At 33.2% G+C, this 23,148-nt stretch overlaps 1 long non-coding RNA gene across 3 annotated transcripts in view; it reads left to right on the forward strand.

Annotated features, from left to right (window-relative positions):
• Positions 1 to 1,439: 1,439 nt before the first annotated feature.
• Positions 1,440 to 23,148, forward strand: part of LOC145122592 (uncharacterized) — a 28,481-nt gene continuing 6,772 nt past the window's right edge. Inside the window, exons 1-8 of one of the 3 annotated variants that reach the window (XR_013714634.1) lie at positions 1,440 to 1,881; positions 2,333 to 2,438; positions 2,571 to 2,679; positions 3,010 to 3,083; positions 3,494 to 3,624; positions 3,749 to 3,966; positions 6,111 to 6,427; positions 7,664 to 8,008. This is a non-coding gene — a long non-coding RNA (uncharacterized LOC145122592). Of the gene's footprint in view, positions 1,882 to 2,332; positions 2,439 to 2,570; positions 2,680 to 3,009; positions 3,084 to 3,493; positions 3,625 to 3,748; positions 3,967 to 6,110; positions 6,428 to 7,663; positions 8,009 to 23,148 lie in introns of those variants that run through there. The other 2 variants (XR_013714635.1, XR_013714636.1) reach the window with 2 other exon arrangements.

The following is a 23,148-nucleotide window of genomic DNA, read 5'->3' on the forward strand; positions in this document are numbered from 1 at the left end:
TTTCACATACAAACTAGTACAAAAGGACCACGAAGCCAAAAAAGTCGTGGTTTGGTCTAAAACCCTAAAAAAATACATACCACAGTGACCATTTTTGCAGTTTTGTCATATTATTATTGTGAGTTGAAACCCTATGTGCTCACCAGACTCCCAAAAGTGACCCACTCAGTTTCTGTGTATCAGAGGTAGCGGCATAAGAGCACAAGTGTGATGAGTTTAAATCCGGAGAGAGATTTAAAGGAGAATAGGTCATTAGAATAATAAAGTTTTTGTAAGGCCTGTAATATTATGTTTATGTTTATGTTGCTGTATTGACCATGCCATCCTAAGATATTTAAATATAAATGAAACACACTTTCTCGGAATTGCTTTGATAATGATATTGTCACGTTTTCGGAATAACAATAGAGTGTTTTGGATTTAAGAGATGCACTAAATGGCATTTTAGAAGATGAATATCTAAATCGTCACATAAATGGGTGGAAAGAATACAATTGGGCATAGATTGGATTGGGCTCACTTAAATTAGGTCGTATGTTTGGAGAGCATATTGGACTTGGATGATGAGATAGTAAGCCCAAAAATGAAGGTGAATGGCTACGACATCACCGAATTTCAATCCTAGTTCACCCTTACCGGCCACTTTTGATTCCACCAACGATCGGATTCTTCCGACGGTGGTCACCAGTCAACATCCATGGCTCTCTCATCTACAAATCACTCTCTATTTCTTCAAACGGTGGTCACCATCCAACATCAATGGGTTGTATGATTCCAATTGCGAAGATGGCGGTCAGGTTGCAGATCATTTTAATGAATTTGTTCCGGATATGTCAATTGGTTTTTCCTTTGGAGTTGGATGCAATATATATTATCTTGACATGGGATCACAGGGTCACAATGTCAAAAAGACATATGGCTGCCTATAAAGAAGAGCGTACAAGAAGATCTTAAAGAGATGATCAGCTCCTGCTCCTGTCCCGTCTACTTGACAACAGAGATAACTGGAGATTAATTTCTACTAAAATGCCTACAAGATGAAACTAGTAACAGTGATAGAGTATCTGCTAAAACCAAGGCGGTTGACATTAGTATACCACTTAAATTCATAACACAAAAATGAATAGTAACTTCGCCTTGCCAAGTGCTTTTAAATGTTTACATTTGTCCCTACTTAAATATGAAATTTACAAATATGGTCCTTATGTTTCATACATTATAGAAAGTCCCCTATGTAATTGTAAACTTATAGAAATGGTCCCTGTAACTTTGTGAAATGCCATTATCACCCCCTCGGTTTTAAACTGTTTTGCTAAAATGCACCGTTTTTTTTTTATTATTTTTATTATTATTATGTCTCAAGGTGAAGCCGTAGATCACCTCTTATTCATATACATATTTAAATACCTCACATTTAGGAATAGTGAACTTTAGTGATTTACGGTTTGTTGTTTTATATGCACGGATTTTTGGGTTTCTTTAAAAGAAAAAAAAAAAAGACGTGTGAAGTTGATGTTGACCTGTTGTTTGAAGATGATAAAGATGCTTGGGTTCAGATGATAAAGATGCTGCAATGTTTGAAGGGGTGGTTGAATCTCGAACGCCTGTTGTTGGTGAATCAGTCAAAGCCGTAGTCCAGTGCTCTCTTGCAGTTTGCTCAAGTGTAAATGTGGATTCCAACACAAATCATCAAGTTGTTCACATCATTTCAGGACTTGCAAAATACAAACCCAGTTCCCTCAATAAACACAAGTTAAAAATCCAGATCCTTGAAGCTACGTGTCCACTGATTAGAGAGGTAGCCGATAGAGAAGAAGATGATGTTGATCTGTTGCTGTTTCTGAAATTCTCGATGCCATGCCCTTAAAATGACCAAAACAGGTAATTCCAGATGTCTTTGAAATTGCTACTTTGAGCAGTCGAAATGTAGATCCAGTTACAGTTTTAGGTGTGGTATGAGAGGGTTGATGAAATTTGCAATTTGCTGCAATATATTATGAAAACAGAATTTTGCACCAGTGATTACTTGTCAACGGAATGTTATTGAGGAAGGTAGGTGTATTGAGGTTAAAGAGAGTGAGATCCTTGATTATTGAAAGTAGGTGAAAGAGCCAAATGGGTGTTTTTTCGTGTGGAGAAAGCTGAGCAGACAATGTAAGTTAGTGGGAATAATCAAAGAGAGGGTATCTATCGATCTTTTGTGAAATCTGGGAGGGAGAGCAGCTATCTCGAATCAGCTCTTAAATGATTCATTTGGTGTGGTGATATGTCTTAAATGATTCATTTGGTGTGGTGATATGTTACTAATTGTTGATTGAAATTTGAAATGCAGGTTATTGAGAATTTTTTCTAATGCTTAGATGTACGAAATATATTAGCATCGGAAGATATTAGGTGGGTGTATTCAGCAGGGTGCCAATAATCTTGGGACTGATTAGGTACATTTTTATATAATTTAATGGGATGAAATGTATTTTGGGGTGTGGTTTTGACTTTTCATATAATCAAAGAAAAAAGCTTCTAAAGTATAGTTGTTGAAATGAAATTAACACAACTTGTTTACAAAACAGGGTGGAATTGCTTTACCCGAGAGCCACTGAGCATGATTTTGGTGTCAAAACTCAACATTTAACTTGTGACTGGCAAATGCTTTTTGCCTTTGAGATTGGGCCTTAAAAGGTGAAAACCTTCACGCCTTAAATATTATGCAAACAACAATGTAGTAATTTTGTTGGTTAAAGTTAAAGCCAGATTTCGAGTAAATGAAGTTTTTAGGATGATATTATAAAATCAAAAAAAAAAAAAAAATACCCATTTCTATTTTTTTTTTTTTTTTTTTTTACCTTTTTATTGCGTTTTTCATAGAGAAAAAGAGTTAATCACCTAGGAGGTAATAAAGTTTTCATGTTGTCCACATTATGTCCTTAAGTTTTTTTTTTTTTTTTTTTTTTTTCATATTACTCCAGTAGGGTTCTTATAAAGGTTTACTGTCTTTCTACACACTTATAGAACCATATTGGGCATCAAGGTACTCATCCAAAATTTTGGCACCTGTACGATCACATATCAAAAGCCTATTCTTGGTTAGTATTCATCTTCATATTTGTATCCAAATCTTTTTCATTGAGTAATCCTCTAGCCACTGGTTTTGCTTATTGTACATAAAGCCTATAAAGTGTTGCATGTTACCTGTGCATATTTCATATTTCACGTTTAAATAATAAGTTTTTATAATTTTATATTAATATTTATGCTAAAAAAAAGTAAATAGAGGGTGCAAAGAGCCTGGTCTGAAGGTGGTCAATGAAGTTCTTGTTCATATATGTTTTGAAGGTGGTCAACAAAGCTCTTGTGTCACTTGCTTCAGGATTAAAAATTTCATTTATATGTGTGAAATATGTTCCATCAATTATAGTAGGAGATTAGTTTCAACTTTCAAGTTATTAACTTTCACAAAAGCTGGTCTTAATTTTGGTTTACTTGATTTGTGTAGACTAGCATGAAGTCATGGAGAAATGGGGGGATCATTACCTATCATACCTTGTTCTTGATGATATTTTGGAGATTTACAGGGAATGAAGTGCATATGGAGCTGGAGTTTTGCAGTAAACAAGGGTTTCTCAGGTAACTACTATGTATCTGATCTACTGTTCTAATTGTGTCATAAGTCATAACATAAGCTGATTTATCATGCCAAAAAGTAAATTTTTATTTTTGCTTTTGGTGTTTGTGTAAAATTTGTGTACAGGTCCAGCAAATGCATAAAGTATTTAAACTTTGGGGTTCACCGTGTGAAGAATATTGAAGAAAATCAAAGTTGGCTCATGCCACTATCTTAAAACCAAAACATCCTTATGAATGTCGTTCGGGAAGGACTTGCCTCCATTGGGTTTGCCACTTTTGAATTCGCTCCTTTGTGTTGAAGCTAATAATCACAGATCTACTTCTTCTGCACAACAAAGTGAGGTATAGTTGACCTATTGACCTATAATCTTGAGTAAATTCCAATGTTGATCCATGTACTTAGTTGGACTTTTTGGTTTTGGTCAAAAACTTATCTTTTATTCATATTGGTCTCTCTCACTGACACCCTGTCACTTTGATGAGAGTTACTAAAATATGATAAAAATGTGAAATAGGTACCAAAAAGGAAACTGCAATAAAGTCCTTACATATTGGTATCACAATCGATTTAGTCCTTATATATTTTTTTATTTAATTAAGTCCCAAAAACCGATATTCGTATCCAATTTAACCATTTTATCTGGTCAACAAGTAATCTAACTTTCAAAAATTACATTTTTGGCTCAGATTTCAAAATTTATTATAAATTTGGTCAAATATTTACACTTTTGGCCCAAATTTTAAATTTTATTACAAATTTGGTCAAAATTTACCTTTTTGGCCCAAATTTTAGAATTTTGATATGAATTCATCTTAACTTTAGTTTTTTTACAATTTTTTTTCTCAAAATTTTATTTCGAATATGTTTTTCATTATAAAACCATATTTATACAAAAAAACATATTTTCACATAAAAAATCTTATATTTTCTATATAAAAACTTTTTTAAAAAACTTTTTTGTATACGAAATATCTATTTATAAAAATATGTATTTATTAGGTATATAAATATATACAAATCCGTTTTTATCAAAAAAAAATATATACAAACATGTATTTTACAAAAAAATACATACAAACACCTATTTTATTATAAATACATTTGTAAATAAACACATATTTATAAAAAAATGTAAACAAACACCTATTTATAAAAATATGTTTGAATAATTTTTTATATAATACGCGTTTATATATATTTCTTTTACTACGAAATAGGTGTTTGTATACATACATGTAAAATAAGTGTTTGTTTTCATTTTTTATAAATATATATGTTTGTATACATACATGTAAAATAGGTGTTTGAAAATATATTTTTTATAAGTAGGTGTTTGTTTACATTTTTTAAATTGTAAAAGAAATGTATATAAAGAGCACCTATTTTACATGAATGTATACAAACACCTATTTCATATTAAATGAAATGTATTTAAACACGTATTATATAAAAAATTATGCAAACACGTTTTTATAAATAGGTGTTTGTTTACATTTTCTATAAATATGTGTTTATATACAAAGGTATTTAAAATAAAATAGGTGTTTGTATATATTTTTTTTTATAAAAACGGATTTGTATATATTTATGTGCGTAATAAATACCTATTTTTATAAATAGATATTACATATACAAAAATGTTTTTAAACAAAATTTATATATAGAAATATTAAATTTTTTATACAAAAATATGTTTTTTTGTATAAATATGATTTTATAAAAAAAACATATTCGAAACAAAATTTTGAGAAAAAAAGTTGTAAAAAAATCCAAGGTTAAGATGGATTCATAACAGAATTCTAAGAGGCCAAAAGGGTAAAGTTTGGACCAAATTTGTAATAAAATTTAAAATTTGGGCCAAAAGTGAAAATTTTGGACCAAATTTGTAATAAATTTTGAAATCTGAGCCAAAAGTGTAATTTTTGAAAGTTGGATGACTTGTATACCAATTTGGGTGTTCTTTTATCTTTTTGAAATTAGAAGGGAATAGATGTAGAAAATTGTAAAGAGATTTCTCATTAATCAATAAGTGTTTTGGAGTAGGAGTATTACTTACATAGATAGAATCTATTCAAGCCAGCCTGTGTCATTCATTTGGTCTGTGTGGTTGCTTTCCCTGTTGGCCTCATGCCTGTGGTACTGTTGACCATCGTTGACCTGACACTCTGTCAGTTACAGGTTTCATGACTCTATTATGTATGAACACTCAAGTATAACAAAACATGGATTTATTGATAAAAGAGCTCCCAAAATGGAAGTACTCCTACAATATTTTACATTTTTCCCTTCTAAGAGAGATTTTACTCACAAGACATTTGAACTGAAAATTTACAAGATAGAGAGTGTTTTTGTTGCACTCGTTATTGCGATGCCCCCTAAACAAAACATAACTCTCAATTTATAGATCCATTGAGAGGGTCTGATCCTTGCCTATTATGTCAGGCATGACGTTTTTATCCACTAATAATTACATTATTGTGGACAGCTGGAAAGCTTTTAATAATGAAGAAAGCATTATTATCTTGGGTGGCGGGGGCTATTTTGACGCGTGAAGCATCTTTCTTTATGATAATGAGGATTTGTCATCTTCAGAGGAGGGCCCTTCTTTTGTCTCCGAATCTTTGCTTTCGCAAAAGTGACAAAGATGTTCTTCGAAAAGTTGTTCTGCATGTCGGCAGAAGTGTTGGCGTGTAGCGTTGGATACTTCCATGCTATTGTTCATGAATTTTTCGCCAAACTTGGAGGCTTGACGAAGATCTTCTTGGCTGGTGTTATTGTAACTCCAGCTTGTAATTATGCAATGTGAGTCGGTATAATTAATCTTCTTTTTTGATCCAGAGATAATCTCAATGATTTTTTCTGAGATTCTTCTTAAACCATTGATGCGATTGGGATGAAGAATTTCTGTGAATGGTAGATCTTTATCCTCCATTGGTTGAGATTGCTCAATTTCTCTATTGGCTTTAGAAAGACCAATTTCCAGAAAGTGGTACGGAGAAAGAGTTGATTCTTGAATCCATTCTGGGAGTGAAGAGATGCATCTGATGTAGATCGGATTATCTTTTGCTTTAAGTACTTTCTTTCGAAAGTTCTTAATGGATTCTACCATGCTGCTTTGGGAAGAAATTAAGTTCTTGAAGGTTGCAACTTGGGTAGATATTGTCGATTAGTCCAGCTTGAAAGGCTTGATGGACTAATTTTCCATCTGCTCCTTCGAGGATGTTGAACAGACTTTTTGTCTTCTTATCCGTAGTGAAAAACTTTTCATGAATAAGGTCTTCTGGGCATGCAGCTCTTGCTTTCTTCCAGATTGTTCTGAAATCTTCAAAAGAGATTTCAGGATAGTTAACCGTTTGTTGAACGTTAATTGGAACGTCAAACCTTTGGTCTCTGTGAGCTTCTTTGACTTTTTGAATTTTTGGTCGAAGAAGTGGTTGGTTAGTCTTGCTTGTATCGTCTTGATAAGTGGCGAGGCTTAATCTTGCAGATGCTTTATTTCTGAATTTTTTGCAAGTAACTTTATCAGCTTTACAGAAGGTTTCTGTAATCCCCCAGTCAGTATGAACACCGGCATGTGGTCCTTTGTAGATTACATAGAATCTTTCAGCTTCTTTGTTAAGAGCTTTTTTGTAATCTGGTGTAAACTCCTGCACAGATTTGTAAGTGGGTGACAAAGTTGTCATTTTACTGATTCCTTCAGTACAAGGATTGGGATTAACCAATAAGCTAGTTTTTCCATTAGGAAGAGGAGTAGCTGTTTCCTTTATTATGCTTTTTAACAAAGCATCAGCTGTCAACGGATTTGTTGATTCTTTACCAGGTGCCGTTTGCACTGCAATAGCCTTTGTTTTTGAGCTTTCGCTTTCCGGTACATTGGTGACCGTTGTTACTTGTTCATACAAGTTGATTTTCTGCTCAATTGCAGATAGCTCTATGAGGAGCATTTGTTTCTTTATCCTCAAACTGTTGAGGTCTTCCATTTTTGTAAACTCAATTTTTGTTTACTTTTCTCTCTAATCTCCCCCTCTCTTTTTGTAGGTGAAGTTTTTGTGAGGAAATATGTCATGATGATCATATCCTTTTATAGGGCTCGAGAGGAGCAAGTAAGATCATGGATGATGTAAGGTATACCTGAAGTCACGGGTGAGGCAGTATGGCAGTACGTTTTTGTTTCCTGCGAGATGTTCAACAGTGAATGTATATTGTGAGAACCACTCTTGCCAACGTATTAGTCGGCCTAATTTGTTGTCTCCTGCAATCTTAGTTCGGAGGAAATAAGTAAAATTTTTATTATCTGTACGAACCAGGAATTTTACTGGTGTTAAATATACAGAGAATTTTGTAATAACTCTTTTTACAGCGAGTAATTCTTTTTCATTGCTATGGTAGTTTTTCTCGGCTGCTTTGAAACTGGCAGAGGTATATCTGCAAATTTGTTCTTCGTTTTTGGGGTTTTTAGCTTTTAAAACACCTCCCTAAAATTCATCAGAGACATCAGTTTCAATAATTAAATTGTCTTCAATGTTTGGAAGATAAAGTTTTGGAAAATTGATTAAAACTTTATCTTTTTGATGTAGTCTGTATCAGTACTTGACCAGTTCCAAATGACATCTTTTTTTAATTTTGCCTGTAAAGGTTTTTATCATGGCTGCAAGTTTTTCAATATATGTTTCAGCATAAGTTAAAACACCAAGAAATCTTTGTAGTTGCTTTTTGTCTTCTAAAACATTTGGAAAGTCATGTAAATGTTCAAGAATATGTTTCTGAGGACAATGAGTACCCTCATTTATTTCTAAACCTAAAAAATTTATTTTTGTTTTGAAAAGATGAGCTTTCTTTTTTGAAAGTATTATTCCATATTTTAAAATAGTTCTGAGAACCTGTGTGACATGGACATAGTGTTCCTATTCATTTTTGCTGAAGACCATGATGTCATCAACGTATACATTACAGAAACCTTCAAGACCTCGAAGGGCGTTCTGCATGTGTCTTTGAAAAATACTAGGAGCTTGTTTAAGCCCAAAAGGTAGTACTTTCCATTGAAAGAGTCCATCAGGACATGTGAAGGCAGTGAGAAGCTGCGATTCTTCATCAAGTAGGACTTGCCAGAAACCTGACTTGCAGTCGAAACTTGAATAAATGTTTTTTCCTCTCAGAAGAGTCAAGAGTTCGTGCATATTGGGAAGATTATGTGAGTCTCCAATAGTTGCATCATTGATTGCTTTGTAGTTGACAACCATGCGCTTCTTTCCTCTTCTTTTCTCTGCTTCTTTATTGACAAGGAAGGCAGGAGACATATGAGGGGATTTTGATTCTATAATTAGTCTCATATCAAGTAATTCCTTGATTTGTTTGGAGAATTCTTCTCTATCTTGTGGAGAGTAAACCATAGGTTTTTCTCTAATAACCGTTTTGGGATTAATGAGCTTAATTGAAGTTTTCATCCATCCTTTGGTTTTTTCTGGATCAATAGGATTTTCAGAACAAACTTTTTCAAGAAGATCTTCAATTTGTTTGAACATGGTAGTTTGAATAGAAATAATCCTATCTTCATTAATTCCTTCTTTGGTTATATTAGTTCCCAAAATTTGTTTTTCTTTAGAGCATTTTTCTTGAGTTTCAAGAAAACCTGGTTTTCCTTTGCTATAGGCTTCTGTAACCTTTTTTATAATTACCATATCATTATTAAGATGAAAGGCGATTCTATCTATCCATTGTATAAATGGTCCATAAACTTGACAGAAGTTGTTACCAATTATGATATCAATTCCTGAATTTTGTTGGTAAATAGTGAGAACGTTGAAATGTTCTCCTGAAAGTTCGAGATTAATATTTCTACAAACTTTATTAATTTTTATGGTTTCACCATTTGCAATAGTGGCACTAATTTCTTTGGGAGCGTTTTCCCAGAGTTCATCTGGAATGATGAATTTGTTTGCAAGACATAAAGATGCACCTGTGTCTACAAAACAATGTACTCTAAATTTCTTATATCCTTTAAAGTTAAGGAAGGCAGAAACATAAATAGAGTTTGGATTAGTGAGATTCATGATAAGGGAATCATTAATCTTCTGGAGGTTTGCGCAAAAATGGTTAATCTCCTCCTCCCTAAAAAGTGGGACCTGCATGAGACTAGTCTGAGCAATCCGTGTTTGATTCGTTTTCATCAGAATTTGATGAAGAATCAGTTTCAACATGAAATGTAAAGACATGTTGTATACCATCATACTCTTCTTCAAGAGCTTCATAACCTCCATTATTAGCGGTTTGTAAAACCTTGACTTTGTCAGGGTATTTTTTCTTATTTGGACATTCATTGGCATATTGTCCTTCTTCATTGCAGATCCAACACCTACATTTTTTCTTTCCTTGCGGACAGGAAGTAGTTTTCTTAGGTGGTTCCTTTGAAGGTTTTTTGAAGTATTTTCCTGGTGAAAATTTTCTTCTTTTCTTTTTCCAAAAAGATTTATATTTCTTTTTGTTTTTATACTTTTTCTTAGTATAAGTTTTTCTTCCAATATCAAAGTTTTTGAAATCAGAGAGAATGCTACAACAATCTTTGCTTATAGTTTTAAGCTTTTGTTGTTTATATCTGTCTTGACAGATTCTATCAATTTCTTCTTTTGCAATTTTTGTTGCATAAGAAAGACTGGTTTGCTGGATTTCTCCAGTAGTTTCTTTTTTCCATCTTTCAGTACAGATTTCTCCAATAATTGGAATTTTTATGAGATAAGCAGATATCCATTGTGCATATTCACTTCTCTGGGGAATATCATACAAATATGATTCATACATACATGTGTATTTGTCGAGAAGACTAATATCATGTAATTGGAGTTTTGTCATTGAAACTCTTGCTATGTCAACTTTCTTATTAATGGTAAAGTCTTTATTAGAAATATAATCAAGACCTAAGAAAGTAGTGTATATAACATTTATGAGATTATCAAAAAGATCTGAACCATGCAAATCTTCATTCCAATTATTGTTTCTTAGGAACTTTTGCACAATTCCGTCAGTTTTATGTTCTAAAAGTAGAAGAACATTTTTTGCTTTTTCAAATTCATCTGGGTTTGTCTGTAAGATTAGTGAAATCTCAGTAACCCATTTTTCTACAACTCTTTCTCTGAGTTTTAGATCTTGGATACAATCAATATTGAGTATATTGATCGTATTGGGTCCTTGACCACTATTTGGAATACCATTGTGGACACATTTTGAACTCATATTTCTTTTTATTTCCTCTTCTTGTGGCTGTGTAAGAAGATTCTGCTTCATCATCTTCCATATCTGAATATTCAAACTTAACAGTCTTTGTATTAGTTTTAAAATTATCTTCTTGTTCTGATTCAGTTTCAGGTTCATCTATTTTCGTCATTCTAAAATATTGATCAAAAAGTTTGGGTTCTTTTTGATACAATTTTTCGCATTCTTCAGTTTCTAAAGATAAAAGCTGAATAAGTTTTTGGTCAGCCTTTTCATAATCTTCATATTGAAGGTTAAAGAAATATTTCTCGAGTTTCTCAGAGATTGTTTCTTTCATTTTTGCTCTTTCCTGAAAATATCAATTTTCTGGGAGTCTTTTGAGCTTCCTAAGTCAGGGTTTCCAATACTAGGATTGGGAGGTGAATATTTCTTAAGACCTGAATATTTTCCAGGTTTGGTCTTTTGTTCTATGATGGAAATATTCTTGATGTGTTCAAGAATGTCTTTATTACAAGGGCAAGAGTCAATCTTTTCAGATAATTCTTTAGTAATGTCTGCAATAATTTTTGCATATGCTATTGCAACTGTGTAATGGTTACGTATTTATTGACTGTTAAGTCAAAGTTTATAATCAGCCCATCTATTTTTTCATTAAGGAGGTTGATTGATCTATTGAGCTCGGGTATCGAGGTCATCCTATCAGCTGTTTTAACTGGTCATGTATATTAGTGATCTTAAGGTTGATTTCCTTAAGAGTGCCCTCAATATTTGCCTTTTTGGCGACTTCTTCAACAAAATGGTTGTTTTTTAAAGAGTTTTCTAAAAGAATAGAATGTTTGTCAATAGACTGGGTTAACTTGATAGTTAATTTATTTTGTTTTTCAATAACTTCGAAGAATTTTTCAAAATTATTTTTATCAAGATTATTTTTAATCAAAAAGGCTAAATCGTTTTTAAATTGGTTAAAAGGTATCTTATTTTTTGAAGTATCCTTAGAAATATCTTTTGAAATACCAAGGTAATGACTTATTTTTGAAGTTTTTAAGAGACATCTTGCAATGATCTGGTTGAGATTATTGCAGTGATTTACAATTGTTTGAATACCAGCTTTTCCAGAAGTAAAGAAAACGTATTTTTTTTTTCAGTATTGTCGTCAAGAGTTTTAATTTTGACTGTTTTACATTTTTTATAAAAATGAGGAAAATCAATTTTATTACTCATTTATAATCTCAGTGATTTGTTTGATATTCTGTCGTAGACTATCAATTTTTAAAGACATGTTTCTTATTAAGTTACTATCTTTGACATGAATCCTCAAGAAAACTCTTGGGTTCTAAATATAGCTAGAAATAAAAAAGCTCTAGGAGAAACTCTTAGACCAAGAATTTCTATGGATTCACTCCACCTAGGAGAAAGCTCAGAAAGAAAAGATAGTAACTTAATAAGAAACATGTCTTTAAAAATTGATAGTCTACGACAGAATATCAAACAAATCACTGAGATTATAAATGAGTAATAAAATTGATTTTCCTCATTTTTATAAAAAAGGTAAAACAGTCAAAATTATAAATTGATTTTCCTATTGATCCAGAAAAAACCAAAGGATGGATGAAAACTTCAATTAAGCTCATTAATCCCAAAACGGTTATTAGAGAAAAACCTATGGTTTACTCTCCACAAGATAGAGAAAAATTCTCCAAACAAATCAAGGAATTACTTGATATGAGACTAATTATCGAAACAAAATCCCCTCATATGTCTCCTGCCTTCCTTGTCAATAAAGAAGCAGAGAAAAGAAGAGGAAAGAAGCGCATGGTTGTCAACTACAAAGCAATCAATGATGCAACTATTGGAGACTCACATAATCTTCCCAATATGCACGAACTCTTGACTCTTCTGAGAGGAAAAAACATTTATTCAAGTTTCGACTGCAAGTCAGGTTTCTGGCAAGTCCTACTTGATGAAGAATCGCAGCTTCTCACTGCCTTCACATGTCCTGATGGACTCTTTCAATGGAAAGTACTACCTTTTGGGCTTAAACAAGCTCCTAGTATTTTTCAAAGACACATGCAGAACGCCCTTCGAGGTCTTGAAGGTTTCTGTAATGTATACGTTGATGACATCATGGTCTTCAGCAAAAATGAATAGGAACACTATGTCCATGTCACACAGGTTCTCAGAACTATTTTAAAATATGGAATAATACTTTCAAAAAAGAAAGCTCATCTTTTCAAAACAAAAATAAATTTTTTAGGTTTAGAAATAAATGAGGGTACTCATTGTCCTCAGAAACATATTCTTGAACATTTACATGACTTTCCAAATGTTTTAGAAGACAAAAAGCAACTACAAAGATTTCTTGGTGTTTTAACTTATGCTGAAACATATATTGAAAAACTTGCAGCCATGATAAAAACCTTTACAGGCAAAATTAAAAAAAGATGTCATTTGGAACTGGTCAAGTACTGATACAGACTACATCAAAAAGATAAAGTTTTAATCAATTTTCCAAAACTTTATCTTCCAAACATTGAAGACAATTTAATTATTGAAACTGATGTCTCTGATGAATTTTGGGGAGGTGTTTTAAAAGCTAAAAACCCCAAAAACGAAGAACAAATTTGCAGATATACCTCTGCCAGTTTCAAAGCAGCCGAGAAAAACTACCATAGCAATGAAAAAGAATTACTCGCTGTAAAAAGAGTTATTACAAAATTCTCTGTATATTTAACACCAGTAAAATTCCTGGTTCGTACAGATAATAAAAATTTTACTTATTTCCTCCGAACTAAGATTGCAGGAGACAACAAATTAGGCCGACTAATACGTTGGCAAGAGTGGTTCTCACAATATACATTCACTGTTGAACATCTCGCAGGAAACAAAAACGTACTGCCATACTGCCTCACCCGTGACTTCAGGTATACCTTACATCATCCATGATCTTACTTGCTCCTCTCGAGCCCTATAAAAGGATATGATCATCATGACATATTTCCTCACAAAAACTTCACCTACAAAAAGAGAGGGGGAGATTAGAGAGAAAAGTAAACAAAAATTGAGTTTACAAAAATGGAAGACCTCAACAGTTTGAGGATAAAGAAACAAATGCTCCTCATAGAGCTATCTGCAATTGAGCAGAAAATCAACTTGTATGAACAAGTAACAACGGTCACCAATGTACCGGAAAGCGAAAGCTCAAAAACAAAGGCTATTGCAGTGCAAACGGCACCTGGTAAAGAATCAACAAATCCGTTGACAGCTGATGCTTTGTTAAAAAGCATAATAAAGGAAACAGCTACTCCTCTTCCTAATGGAAAAACTAGCTTATTGGTTAATCCCAATCCTTGTACTGAAGGAATCAGTAAAATGACAACTTTGTCACCCACTTACAAATCTGTGCAGGAGTTTACACCAGATTACAAAAAAGCTCTTAACAAAGAAGCTGAAAGATTCTATGTAATCTACAAAGGACCACATGCCGGTGTTCATACTGACTGGGGGATTACAGAAACCTTCTGTAAAGCTGATAAAGTTACTTGCAAAAAATTCAGAAATAAAGCATCTGCAAGATTAAGCCTCGCCACTTATCAAGACGATACAAGCAAGACTAACCAACCACTTCTTCGACCAAAAATTCAAAAAGTCAAAGAAGCTCACAGAGACCAAAGGTTTGACGTTCCAATTAACGTTCAACAAACGGTTAACTATCCTGAAATCTCTTTTGAAGATTTCAGAACAATCTGGAAGAAAGCAAGAGCTGCATGCCCAGAAGACCTTATTCATGAAAAGTTTTTCACTACGGATAAGAAGACAAAAAGTCTGTTCAACATCCTCGAAGGAGCAGATGGAAAATTAGTCCATCAAGCCTTTCAAGCTGGACTAATCGACAATATCTACCCAAGTTGCAACCTTCAAGAACTTAATTTCTTCCCAAGCAGCATGGTAGAATCCATTAAGAACTTTCGAAAGAAAGTACTTAAAGCAAAAGATAATCCGATCTACATCAGATGCATCTCTTCACTCCCAGAATGGATTCAAGAATCAACTCTTTCTCCGTACCACTTTCTGGAAATTGGTCTTTCTAAAGCCAATAGAGAAATTGAGCAATCTCAACCAATGGAGGATAAAGATCTACCATTCACAGAAATTCTTCATCCCAATCGCATCAATGGTTTAAGAAGAATCTCAGAAAAAATCATTGAGATTATCTCTGGATCAAAAAAGAAGATTAATTATACCGACTCACATTGCATAATTACAAGCTGGAGTTACAATAACACCAGCCAAGAAGATCTTCGTCAAGCCTCCAAGTTTGGCGAAAAATTCATGAACAATAGCATGGAAGTATCCAACGCTACACGCCAACACTTCTGCCGACATGCAGAACAACTTTTCGAAGAACATCTTTGTCACTTTTGCGAAAGCAAAGATTCGGAGACAAAAGAAGGGCCCTCCTCTGAAGATGACAAATCCTCATTATCATAAAGAAAGATGCTTCACGCGTCAAAATAGCCCCCGCCACCCAAGATAATAATGCTTTCTTCATTATTAAAAGCTTTCCAGCTGTCCACAATAATGTAATTATTAGTGGATAAAAATGTCATGCCTGACATAATAGGCAAGGATCAGACCCTCTCAATGGATCTATAAATTGAGAGTTATGTTTTGTTTAGGGGGCATCGCAATAACGAGTGCAACAAAAACACTCTCCATCTTGTAAATTTTCAGTTCAAATGTCTTGTGAGTAAAATCTCCCTTAGAAGGGAAAAATGTAAAATATTGTAGGAGTACTCCCATTTTGGGAGCTCTTTTATCAATAAATCCATGTTTTGTTATACTTGAGTGTTCATACATAATAGAGTCATGAAACCTGTAAGTGACAGAGTGTCAGGTCAACGATGGTCAACAGTACCACAAGCATGAGGCCAACAGGGAAAGCAACCACACAGACCAAATGAATGACACAGGCTGGCTTGAATATATTCTATCTATGTAAGTAATACTCCTACTCCAAAACACTTATTGATTAATGAGAAATCTCTTTACAATTTTCTACATCTATTCCCTTCTAATTTCAAAAAGATAAAAGAACACCCAATTGGTATCAGAGCCTTGTTAAAAATGGCATTACATTATAACAAAACACTTTATATTGGTATCTTTGAAGAAATTCAAAATATCAAGGTAGAAATTTCTCATCATAAAGAAATAATTTTTAGTAATAAAAAGACTTAGTGCATATAAATTTCAGAATTCTACAAGCACAAAATAAACATACTCACGAATATATACCAAACTTGGTTAGTATACGTAAGTATCTCCTTCATAAGCAAAAAGAACATCAAGAAATCCTTGATAGAAATAAAAACTCAGTTTCAGAACTCAGAAAAAGGATTTTAAGTTGTTAACAATTCTTAAAATGAATAAAGAAATTTTCAACAACTCTGAAGAAGATAATTCAGAAGAAAAACAAATCTTAACTTATGTTGAAGATGAAGACGGCTTTCATGCAAATCTTTTAATAAAACAAGATCTTCTCTCTCGAGTTAAGAAAACAGATTTAAAAATAAAGAAAGAAAACATTTTCAAAAATGTTCCTTCTAAACTCAGTATTTTAAATCCTCTTAAAAGGAAAAATGAAACTTTCTATTTTGTTAGTACTAAAGAAATGTCTGTAGACATAAAAGATACAATAGGAGCTGTCTTTCTACCCCTTTTGACTAAGGAACAAATAAACAATAACTTGAAAAATATTCCAGTTGAGATTAGATCAAAAATTAAAATGGTCCATATTGGAGCTGTAAAAATTTTGATAAAATCCTAATTCCAAGCAGGAATAAATTCTCCCATAAAAATGGCCTTAATTGACAACAGAATTACTGACAGACAGGACTGCATCTTAGGTGCTGCTAAAGGAAATCTTGCTTACCAAAAGTTTATGTTTTCAGTCTACCCAAAATTTGCTCTGGATTTGAAATCTGCAAATATAGATAAAACCTTATCTTTCATACATCACTTTGAAAGAAGTGACTTTATGAGCCCAGGTGATAAACCATTTACCATAACCTATATCATAGGATATGCCCTGACCAATAGTCACCATAGCATAGACTACAAGAAAGACGAGTACATCGAACTTGATGATGTCTTTTCAGAAATAGGCCATGTCAAAGATAAACAATTCTGCGACATAAATCCTCAAGAAAACTCTTGGGTTCTAAATATAGCTAGAAATACAAAAGCTCTAGGAGAAACTCTTAGACCAAGAATTTCTATGGATTCACTCCACATAGGAGAAAGCTCAGAAAGAAAAGATAGTAACTTAATAAGAAACATGTCTTTAAAAATTGATAGTCTACGACAGAATATCAAACAAATCACTGAGATTATAAATGAGTAATAAAATTGATTTTCCTCATTTTTATAAAAAAGGTAAAACAGTCAAAATTAAAACTCTTGACGACAATACTGAAAAAAAAAAGAATACGTTTTCTCTACTTCTGGAAAAGCTGGTATTCAAACAATTGTAAATCATTGCAATAATCTCAACCAGATCATTGCAAGATGTCTCTTAAAAACTTCAAAAATAAGCCATTACCTTGGTATTTCAAAAGATATTTCTAAGTATATTTCAAAAAATAAGATACCTTTTAACCAATTTAAAAACGATTTAGCCTTTTTGATTAAAAATAATCTTGATAAAAATAATTTTGAAAAATTCTTCGAAGTTATTGAAAAACAAAATAAATTAACTATCAAGTTAACGCAGTCTATTGATAAACATTCTATTCTTTTAGAAAACTCTTTAAAAAACAACCATTTTGTTGAAGAAGTCGCCAAAAAGGCAAATATTGAGGGCACTCTTAAGGAATCCAACCTTAAGATCACTAATATACATGACCAGTTAAAACAGCTGATAGGATGACCTCGATACCCGAGCTCAATAGATCAATCAACCTCCTTAATGAAAAAATAGATGGGCTGATTATAAACTTTGACTTAACAGTCAATAAATACGTAACCATTACACAGTTGGAAGTAGCATCTGCAAAAATTATTGCAGACATTACTAAAGAATTATCTGAAAAGATTGACTCTTGCCCTTGTAATAAAGACATTCTTGAACACATCAAGAATATTTCCATCATAGAACAAAAGACCAAACCTGGAAAATATTCAGGTCTTAAGAAATATTCACCTCCCAATCCTAGTATTGGAAACCCTGACTTAGGAAGCTCAAAAGACTCCCAGAAAATTGATATTTTCAGGAAAGAGCAAAAATGAAAGAAACAATCTCTGAGAAACTCGAGAAATATTTCTTTAACCTTCAATATGAAGATTATGAAAAGGCTGACCAAAAACTTATTCAACTTTTATCTTTAGAAACTGAAGAATGCGAAAAATTGTATCAAAAAGAACCCAAACTTTTTGATCAATATTTTAGAATGACGAAAATAGATGAACCTGAAGCTGAATCAGAACAAGAAGATAATTTTAAAACTAATACAAAGACTGTTAAGTTTGAATATTCAGATATGGAAGATGATGAAGCAGAATCTTCTTACACAGCCACAAGAAGAGGCAATAAAAAGAAATATGCGTTCAAAATGCCTGTCCACAATGGTATTCCAAATAGTGGTCAAGGACCCAATACGATCAATGTACTCAATATTGATTGTATCGAAGATCTAAAACTCAGAGAAAGAGTTGTAGAAAAATGGGTTACTGAGATTTCACTAATCTTACAGACAAACCCAGATGAATTTGAAAAAGCAAAAAATGTTCTTCTACTTTTAGAACATAAAACTGACGGAATTGTGCAAAAGTTCCTAAGAAACAATAATTGGAATGAAGATTTGCATGGTTCAGATCTTTTTGATAATCTCATAAATGTTATATACACTAATTTCTTAGGTCTTGATTATATTTCTAATAAAGACTTTACCATTAATAAGAAAGTTGACATAGCAAGAGTTTCAGTGACAAAACTCCAATTACATGATATTAGTCTTCTCGACAAATACACATGTATGTATGAATCATATCTGTATGATATTCCCCAGAGAAGTGAATATGCACAATGGATATCTGCTTATCTCATGAAAATTCCAATTATTAGAGAAATCTGTACTGAAAGATGGAAAAAAGAAGCTACTGGAGAAATCCAGCAAACCAGTCTTTCTTATGCAACAAAAATTGCAAAAGAAGAAATTGATAGAATCTGTCAAGACAGATATAAACAACAAAAGCTTAAAACTATAAGCAAAGATTGTTGTAGCATTCTCTCTGATTTCAAAAACTTTGATATTGGAAGAAAAACTTATACTAAGAAAAAGTATAAAAACAAAAAGAAATACAAATGTTTTTGGAAAAAGAAAAGAAGAAAATTTTCACCAGGAAAATACTTCAAAAAACCTTCAAAGGAACCACCTAAGAAAACTACTTCCTGTCCGCAAGGAAAGAAAAAATGTAGGTGTTGGATCTGCAATGAAGAAGGACACTATGCCAATGAATGTCCAAATAGGAAAAAATACCCTGAGAAAGTCAAGGTTTTACAAACCGCTAATAATGGAGGTTATGAAGCTCTTGAAGAAGATTATGATGGTATACAACATGTCTTTACATTTCATGTTGAAACTGATTCTTCATCAAATTCTGATGAAAACGAATCAAACACGGATGACTCAGACTAGTCTCATGCAAGTCCCACTTTTTAGGGAGGAGGAGATTAACCATTTTTACGCAAACCTCCAGAAGATTAATGATTCCCTTATCATGAATCTCACTAATCCAAACTCTATTTATGTTTCTGCCTTCCTTAACTTTAAAGGATATAAGAAATTTAGAGTACATTGTTTTGTAGACACAGGTGCAACTTTATGTCTTGCAAACAAATTCATCATTCCAGATGAACTCTGGGAAAACGCACCCAAAGAAATTAGTGCCACTATTGCAAATGGTGAAACCATAAAAATTAATAAAGTTTGTAGAAATATTAATCTCAAACTTTCAGGAGAACATTTCAACGTTCCCACTATTTACCAACAAAATTCAGGAATTGATATCATAATTGGTAACAACTTCTGTCAAGTTTATGGACCATTTATACAATGGATAGATAGAATCGCCTTTCATCTTAATAATGATATGGTAATTATAAAAAAGGTTACAGAAGCCTATAGCAAAGGAAAACCAGGTTTTCTTGAAACTCAAGAAAAATGCTCTAAAGAAAAACAAATTCCGGGAACTAATATAACCAAAGAAGGAATTAATGAAGATATGATTATTTCTATTCAAACTACCATGTTCAAACAAATTGAAGATCTTCTTGAAAAAGTTTGTTCTGAAAATCCTATTGATCCAGAAAAAACCAAAGGATGGATGAAAACTTCAATTAAGCTCATTAATCCCAAAACGGTTATTAGAGAAAAACCTATGGTTTACTCTCCACAAGATAGAGAAGAATTCTCCAAACAAATCAAGGAATTACTTGATATGAGACTAATTATAGAATCAAAATCCCCTCATATGTCTCCTGCCTTCCTTGTCAATAAAGAAGCAGAGAAAAGAAGAGGAAAGAAGCGCATGGTTGTCAATTACAAAGCAATCAATGATACAACTATTGGAGACTCACATAATCTTCCCAATATGCACGAGCTCTTGACTCTTCTGAGAGGAAAAAACATTTATTCAAGTTTCGACTGCAAGTCAGGTTTCTGGCAAGTCCTACTTGATGAAGAATCGCAGCTTCTCACTGCCTTCACATGTCCTGATGGACTCTTTCAATGGAAAGTACTACCTTTTGGGCTTAAACAAGCTCCTAGTATTTTTCAAAGACACATGCAGAACGCCCTTCGAGGTCTTGAAGGTTTCTGTAATGTATACGTTGATGACATCATGGTCTTCAGCAAAAATGAATAGGAACACTATGTCCATGTCACACAGGTTCTCAGAACTATTTTAAAATATGGAATAATACTTTCAAAAAAGAAAGCTAATCTTTTCAAAACAAAAATAAATTTTTTAGGTTTAGAAATAAATGAGGGTACTCACTGTCCTCAGAAACATATTCTTGAACATTTACATGACTTTCCAAATGTTTTAGAAGACAAAAAGCAACTACAAAGATTTCTTGGTGTTTTAACTTATGCTGAAACATATATTGAAAAACTTGCAGCCATGAGAAAACCTTTACAGGCAAAATTAAAAAAAGATGTCATTTGGAACAGGTCAAGTACTGATACAGACTACATCAAAAAGATAAAGAAAGTTTTAATCAATTTTCCAAAACTTTATCTTCCAAACATTGAAGACAATTTAATTATTGAAACTGATGCTTCTGATGAATTTTGGGGAGGTGTTTTAAAAGCTAAAAACCCCAAAAACGAAGAACAAATTTGCAGGTATACCTCTGGCAGTTTCAAAGCAGCCGAGAAAAACTACCATAGCAATGAAAAAGAATTACTCGCTGTAAAAAGAGTTATTACAAAATTCTTTGTATATTTAACACCAGTAAAATTCCTGGTTCGTACAGATAATAAAAATTTTACTTATTTCCTCCGAACTAAGATTGCAGGAGACAACAAAATAGGCCGACTAATACGTTGGCAAGAGTGGTTCTCACGATATACATTCACTATTGAACATCTCGCAGGAAACAAAAACGTACTGGCAGACTGCCTCACCCGTGACTTCAGGTATACCTTACATCATCCATGATCTTACTTGCTCCTCTCGAGCCCTATAAAAGGATATGATCCTTATGACATATTTCCTCACAAAAATTTCACCTACAAAAAGAGAGGGGGAGATTAGAGAGAAACGTAAACAAAAATTGAGTTTACAGAAATGGAAGACCTCAACACTTTGAGGATAAAGAAACAAATGCTCCTCATAGAGCTATCTGCAATTGAGCAGAAAATCAACTTGTATGAACAAGTAACAACGGTCACCAATGTACCGGAAAGCGAAAGCTCAAAAACAAAGGCTATTCCAGTGCAAACGACACCTGGTAAAGAATCAACAAATCCGTTGACAGCTGATGCTTTGTTAAAAAGCATAATAAAGGAAACAGCTACTCCTCTTCCTAATGGAAAAACTAGCTTATTGGTTAATCCCAATCCTTGTACTGAAGGAATCAGTAAAATGACAACTTTGTCACCCACTTACAAATCTGTGCAGGAGTTTACACCAGATTACAAAAAAGCTCTTAACAAAGAAGCTGAAAGATTCTATGTAATCTACAAAGGACCACATGCCGGTGTTCATACTGACTGGGGGATTACAGAAACCTTCTATAAAGCTGATAAAGTTACTTGCAAAAAATTCAGAAATGAAGCATCTGCAAGATTAAGCCTCGCCACTTATCAAGACGATACAAGGAAGACTAACCAACCACTTCTTCGACCAAAAATTCAAAAAGTCAAAGAAGCTCACAGAGACCAAAGGTTTGACGTTCCAATTAACGTTCAACAAACGGTTAACTATCCTGAAATCTCTTTTGAAGATTTCAGAACAATCTGGAAGAAAGCAAGAGCTGCATGCCCAGAAGACCTTATTCATGAAAAGTTTTTCACTACGGATAAGAAGACAAAAAGTCTGTTCAACTTCCTCGAAGGAGCAGATGCAAAATTAGTCCATCAAGCCTTTCAAGCTGAACTAATCGACAATATCTACCTAAGTTGCAACCTCCAAGAACTTAAATTCTTCCCAAGCAGCATTGTAGAATCCATTAAGAACTTTCGAAAGAAAGTACTTAAAGCAAAAGATAATCCGATCTACATCAGATGCATCTCTTCACTCCTAGAATGGATTCAAGAATCAACTATTTCTCCATACCACTTTCTGGAAATTGGTCTTTCTAAAGCCAATAGAGAAATTGAGCAATCTCAACCAATGGAGGATAAAGATCTACCATTCACAGAAATTCTTCATCCCAATCGCATCAATGGTTTAAGAAGAATCTCAGAAAAAATCATTGAGATTATCTCTGGATCAAAAAAGAAGATTAATTATACCGACTCGCATTGCATAATTACAAGCTGGAGTTACAACAACACCAACCAAGAAGATCTTCGTCAAGCCTCCAAGTTTGGCGAAAAATTCATGAACAATAGCATGGAAGTATCCAACGCTACACGCCAACACTTCTGCCGACATGCAGAACAACTTTTCGAAGAACATCTTTGTCACTTTTGCGAAAGCAAAGATTCGGAGACAAAAGAGGGGCCCTCCTCTGAAGATGACAAATCCTCATTATCATAAAGAAAGATGCTTCACGCGTCAAAATAGCCCCCGCCACCCAAGATAATAAT

This window comes from Lactuca virosa, chromosome 6 (genome assembly GCF_052849685.1).
Source record: "Lactuca virosa cultivar CGN04683 chromosome 6, Lactuca_virosa_CGN04683_v6, whole genome shotgun sequence".
Lineage (NCBI taxonomy): Eukaryota > Viridiplantae > Streptophyta > Magnoliopsida > Asterales > Asteraceae > Lactuca > Lactuca virosa.